The sequence below is a fragment of the Belonocnema kinseyi genome, chromosome 7 (assembly GCF_010883055.1).
Source record: "Belonocnema kinseyi isolate 2016_QV_RU_SX_M_011 chromosome 7, B_treatae_v1, whole genome shotgun sequence".
Lineage (NCBI taxonomy): Eukaryota > Metazoa > Arthropoda > Insecta > Hymenoptera > Cynipidae > Belonocnema > Belonocnema kinseyi.
In genome coordinates, this window is record NC_046663.1 from 29,259,234 (window position 1) to 29,265,831 (window position 6,598).

At 36.0% G+C, this 6,598-nt stretch overlaps 1 pseudogene; it reads left to right on the top strand.

Moving 5' to 3' along the window:
• LOC117176404 overlaps positions 1-5,334 on the top strand; it is a 33,560-nt pseudogene extending 28,226 nt beyond the window's left edge.
• The last annotated feature ends 1,264 nt before the right edge of the window (positions 5,335-6,598 follow it).

The window sequence follows — 6,598 nt, forward strand, 5'->3', positions numbered from 1 at the left end:
AACTCACAAACCTGCAAGCCCCAAACCCACAATCTTCAAACCTACAAGCCCCAAAACCATAAACCCTAAACTAAGAATTTTCTTATCACATAACCACATTTCTCTCTCATCCTCCATCTTTCGCATTACTAACGACCCTTTTCAATGTTTTTTTTGGGGATTTGTACATTTGCGGATATAGAGCTTATGGGTTTGGGGTTTGTGGGTTTAGGGTTTGTACGTTAGTGGATATAAAGCTTGTGGGCTTGGGGTTTGTGGGTTTGTTGATATGAAGCTTTTGGGTTTGGGGCTTGTTAGTTTAAAGTCTGGGTTGTGTGTATATGGAGCTAACTAGTTTTGTGGCTTTGAGGCTTGCAAATCCTGACTAGCTGGCTCAATTCTGCGAATGAATTCGTGTCTAGAAACACCAAAAACATTAAGCATATCTGATAAAAAGGGATATTTCGGGTTTCACTCGTGTAAAAAACTACGATTTTTCGCCGACGTTTTGTGAACGTTGCAGTTAACTTCTTCAGGGCTGACCTAAAACTGAGTTATCAGGTTATGTTGTTCTGAAGTATACTCTCTACAATGCCTTTGATTGGCCCGAGCGCCCCACTGTGGGGGCTGGTCGAACTTGAAAAAAAAGAAAAGAAAAAAGGACTTGATTAGTCAATCAAGTTCGACCAGCCCCCACGGTGGGGCGCTCTGGCCAATCGCAGGAATAGTAGAGAGTATACCTAAGATCTATTATGAAGCATACCTACTAGAATCCCAGTAGACTCGCAGAACCGTCTAGCCATCCTGTGTAATTTCTTAAATTAATCATACTAAATTCCCTAAAGAGTTTCATTATTCATATTCAGATGAATAATCAAACTTCTTCAGCATACAAACTTTACGTCATGCCTTTAACCAAAACCGCGAAAACAATTAAAAATTAAACATAATCACCACAGACAACTTGGCATACCTCCAGTTAAAACACCTATTACATTTAACGAAACAACAGTAAAAAACGAATAGTTGGGCTAATACCTGTTTACTATTAAAGCATTAATTGGGTCTCACAACTGTTCAGTTAGTAACACCAACTAAGCAAATAGTCGGTTTAGGAACACGGTTGTAGTACCCTTAACTAGTTTACGTTAGTAATGTTTTAGTAGTACAAGTTACTAATTAATTAGTCAATCGTACTACTAATTGATTTTTCTAACAAATTGAAGTAGGTGGCGTATCTATTTTGTTTGCTACCTTGGTTGGTACGATTGGGAATGCCATAAATGTACCAACTTACCTATGGTAAAACGAGGAAGAGCGTTTAGACATGGCCGTCATAACTCGCTGCTCACTTGATGCCTCGTTGATTACAGCTATTTTTTATATAAATAATAGAAGTATGAAAAGTGTGAAAAATTTAGGCTTTGTGAATTATTTTGAAGCATTCAAAGGTATATATATATATAAGAAATTGTATATTAAACGATTTTGAAGCTTTACTTAAAATCCTAACCTTCAAAGTGCATCTGCAATTAAAAAGATCTTAGTGGTAATCTCGCTCGCCCAATGGAATCTCTTCAATTCATATTTCGATATTGTAGCTATAGCGAATTGAATTAGTCTCCGTTACAAATAGAAAATAGTTACATCGACAGATAGAAGACATGACCAATTATATTAGTAAGTTCAACTGCTTACAGACAGTCGTTGTGACAAACCAAAATGGTTAGTCTACCTAATTTGATAGTAACGGCAACTACTCGTGCCACAATTAAGGAAGTCCTTACACCTAACTAACTAGCAGTAACATTATGTATAAACTAATATAGTTGTCCTAACAATTTTATTACTTGCCCTAACTAATCTTTTTTTTTAGTGAAGGCTTACCTTACATCTACTAGGGACATTTGAAAAATTTCAATTTCAGGCTGATCGGAATAATTTGTGTTCCTTATCACTGGATCCTTAAAAATGTTCTACATAACCTTTTGAAGTACCTAAGAAAACGTAGAATTAAGGACCGAAAGAAGTACTTTATATGGAAGCTTTCATGACTTTTTCACAAGATGTACAATTTTTGCTTTCCGGGACCCGGAGATTTTCGGCCCCGTTTACCTTATCTATTTTGGAAACTTGACACCCTAAGCAAATTCGGAAAAAAATTTGGTTTGAACATAAAAAATTACATGAAAAATCACTAGACATGTTATTAATAAAAATTATTATAAAAAGGATCGTCTAAAATAACAAGAAGAGCGATTTTTTCCCCCAATCATCCTTATTTCTTAAGCACTTCTTGAAAGTTTCATAAATTAGTGTCTTATCGTAACACAAAGATTATTAAGCAATAAACGATTTCGAAAATTACGTATAGCATAGCCAGTTTATATACTCGAGAATCAATCGAAGTAAATTTAAAAAAAAAGCTGACCTTGATTAATTTGTAAGTAATCTGTCTATAGAATTTTTGCCACCCAGGGTCGGCTTAAACATTAGGCAGAGCAGGAAACTGCCTAGGGGCCCCGCATCAAATAGGGGCCCGTGCACGCACCAAGAACAAAAACGTTTCATTGAACGAACATTTCATTTGATAATTTGCATGAAATTTCTCAACAATAATAGTATCATTTTTTTTTTACGCATGTGAATTGATTAAATACTTCATACATACAGAACCATCTAGTATCGAGTAAGAAAACTAATAATAGCTGCATTTGGTGATATAGGTAGGTAAACGTTAATTCGGAACACAGCCAGAGGGTGGTCAGCTGATTACTCGACTTTATTCATGTTGGGGGAATCCCTGATTCGTTGAATGCATTCCGTAGCGTAGTTGTAAGGTACGATGAAAAAAAGTTTTTTGTAATTGTAAGACGAAGCACGAGCCTAATTCAAAAACTGAAGTTCTCAGGTAAGTTTGATAATAATTGTTTGTGAGATTTTATTTTATTGTACTTATTTAATTTAACCTATCTAATACCGCGTTACTGGAAAGAATCATGGTTCTGCAGAAGGGCTTATATAATTATTTTTTCCTTATTTTGTTTAGTATCATGTGGTTTGCAAAAATTTGTTAGAATTGAAAAACTTGATTTTCGGAGCCAAAAGTACCTATATCAACATAGGCCCTTTGGACTCCTGCTAAAAATTAAACTGAGGTCAGATGGGCTTTTAAACAAATTATTGACTTATAAATAATAACTTAAAAATAACTTTTTGATACTAATAGTACAATTCATAGAATTAAAAACAACTGCTATTATTATAAACGCGAGAATTATTTAAAAATCGCTAAATTAATTAACAACTTTTATTGCACATCCCGGAGGCGTTTGTGTTGTACTGTCGCTTAACCAAATTTCAGTGAGCGAGCCATCTGAATCGAGTTCTACACGTTCGAATATGCTCTAAATTTATTTTTAACATGAATATTTTTGAAAATCAATACTCAAAAGAATAATAATCATGGCCCTGGGGACCAAATAGGCCTACAGGTATATATAGGCCCTTATGGCTCCAGTAGAGAGATATTATACACTTGACAATTATGGAGCGTCAAAATTTTTGTTGTGTAGATATTATAAAAATTATTACTATTTCTCTCGCATCGTTTTTATTCACCCTTTTTCTTTTCTTTAGATAACAAAATGTCGGAGGAACCCGTAAAAAAAATACCTAAGTGGTTCGGAAAAACGTAAAAAGCGGCTGGAGCAACAAAACAAGCATGATGAACTATTAAAGAAGACACAAAATCTTTTCCAACTCGGATTTAGTCTCCAATCAACAGAAAATCAACCTTCGCCTAGTACATCTGCAGTGTCAGCTAGCCAAAATACGAGTTTGGTGGTGGAACCAGTGGAGATTCCTTGCGAGTGCTCTAAACAGAGTAACCAGGAACAAGAAACAGCTACTTTTGCTGGTGCCGAGGAACGTGAGACCGAGGTCCAATTACTACACCAAAACGTAGTCCATCTAGGTGTAGAATGCCAGAATGACATTGGCTTGTGGCAAAATATTACTGGCGAAATACAAGATTTTTGGTGCACTAGAAATCCTGACGAATGCCGACACTTTGAGAGTGATTTTTCTGCTTCAAGCCGACAATACGACGATAGCAAAAGATTTTTTTCTCAATCAATGTTTTTTCGTACACATATAAGTGGTGGTAAAATTAAACGGGAGTGGCTCATGTATTCTCCATCTACTGGAAAAGTATACTGTTTTCCATGTGTTCTTTTTGGTGGAGTCCAAAGCCAATCGCAATATGAAACAGGATTTTCTGATTGGAAAAATGCATCGCCTAGAATTCAATCCCATGAGAATAGTACAACGCACCGAGAATGTGTACAGACACTGATTAGTATACGGGGTGTTCAAGGCCGAATCGACACCTCTTTGGAAATCACATTCAACAAAGAAAGAGAATATTGGATAAAAGTGTTACAAAGAGTGGTTTCGGTGATTAAATTTTTAGCATCCCGTGGATTGGCATTTCGTGGCGATGATGAAGTTATTGGCTCTCAACATAATGGCAACTATTTAGGAATTTTAGAATTACTTGCGGAGTACGATCCGTTCCTTATTTCGCATTTGGCAAAACATGATAATGTTGGAAAAGGAAGACAATCATATTTGTCTTCAACAATTTGCGAGGAACTTATTTAAATATTGGGAAGTAAGGTTTTAAAATTTATTGTTAACGAAATTATTGAAGCCAAATATTTCTCAATAAGCGTCGATTCGACACCTGACATATATCATGTCGATCAGTTGACTATAGTGCTGAGATACGTTTCGTCGAATGGAGAAGTAGCAGAACGTTTTCTTACATTTCTTCCTATCGTAAGTCATAAAGGGGAAGAAATAGCTGCTACAATTTAAAATTTTTTTAAACAATATAACATTGATATAAAAAATGCGAGAGGTCAGACTTACGATAATGCTTCGAATATGCCTGGTTGTTACAATGGTCTGCAGGTGCATATTAAGAAAATAAATCGTCTCGCACACTACGTTCCATGTGCAGCGCACTCACTGAATTTGGTTGGAGTACGTGCTGCGGAGAGCTGCGTTGGAGCAATCTCAATCTTCGGATTTGTACAGGGATTGTACAACTTTTTTTCGGCGTCAACTCATCGTTGGAGAATTATGCTCGAAAATCTCGAAAAAGAAGATGAATGTAAAAAATACTCGTCTTTAGTTCTGAAAAATGTGTCCGACACGGGGTGGTGTGTAAGAGACGATGCGACTAAGGCTTTGTCAAAAGGCTATAAGAGTTTTCAGAAAGCTTTGCAGTCTATTGCTAACGATGAGACTCAGACATCGCGAGTGACTCACCGGCTAGATGCTTATTAAAGGAATCTGAAAAAAAAGAAAATGTCGTAATGACAATATTCTGGGCTGCCATACTGGATCGAATCAATGGTGTCAGCATATCTTTACAAAAACCAACTATTGAACTTCGACCAGCAGTTGATCTTTTAAAATCGCTTTTATAGTTTTTGCTTTCACAGAGGGAATTATTTGAAGACTACGAGATAAAGGCAAATGAAAAAACTGATATCGAATACAGTGATGAAAATCAGCGTGTCCGAGGAATGAAAAGGCATCACGATGACGGATTTGCAGAAGAAGTTGTGCTCAGGGGAAGAGAAAAGTTAAAATTTAAAATATATTTGCCAGTAATAGACGTACTGTATGTAAAATTGTCGCGGCGACTAGCAGCTTATCGGGAAATTAACTATCTTTTTGGATTTCTAACAGATTTCTTGACAAAGTCCAACGATGAAATTGAAGAGGCTTGTACAAAATTTTATGAATATTATTCCGAGGACATTGAGCCTGAGTTCTTAAACGAGATGGTGCAGTTCAAGTACTTTGTCTTTCAATTGGAGGATGCGGGGAAAGATAACATTGTATCTGCCGAGGAATCGTTTAAATTGATTTTTGATAATATGTTACAATCAACTTTCCCGAATGTAATGATAGCATTACAAATATATAGAAGTCTGATGATATCTAACGCCACGGGTGAACGAAAATTTTCAAAATTAAAATTAATAAAAAACTATCTTCGTTCAACAATGTCTCAGAACCATTTGAATTCAGTGTCAATAATAATGGAAGATGACTTTTTCCAACTTGTACTCCACAAAACTGTTTTTTTCGTTGTTTATTGTAATTTATTGCATTTAACAAGATCAAATTTAAGATAACCCCGTCACGTCTCATTTCTCTTTCTTGACCCATCAAAAAACTAGATCATCACTTATCTATAAACTATTCATTAAGAGCATTTCAATAAGCTAACGAGACAGGTAAGGCGATGCTGCAGCATCAAGTCAAAGTAATCATGTTGTTACAATATCACAGAAGACGTTGAAGTAACAGGATGCCTGGAGCCGATCATCTGGAAGTTACTTACATCTCTTCATTAACTTGAAAAGGCCTGATTGCATTGCTTAGAGGCCCGGACAGGATTGTTGCCTAGGGTCCCGGAGACGGTTATTCGGCCCTGTTGCCACCCATAACAAATCCAATTTGTTTTACAATTCTTCGCGTTTTCCGAAATTGAAAGAAGGCAAGAAATTTTATATTGAACCTACTATATAAATCTTTG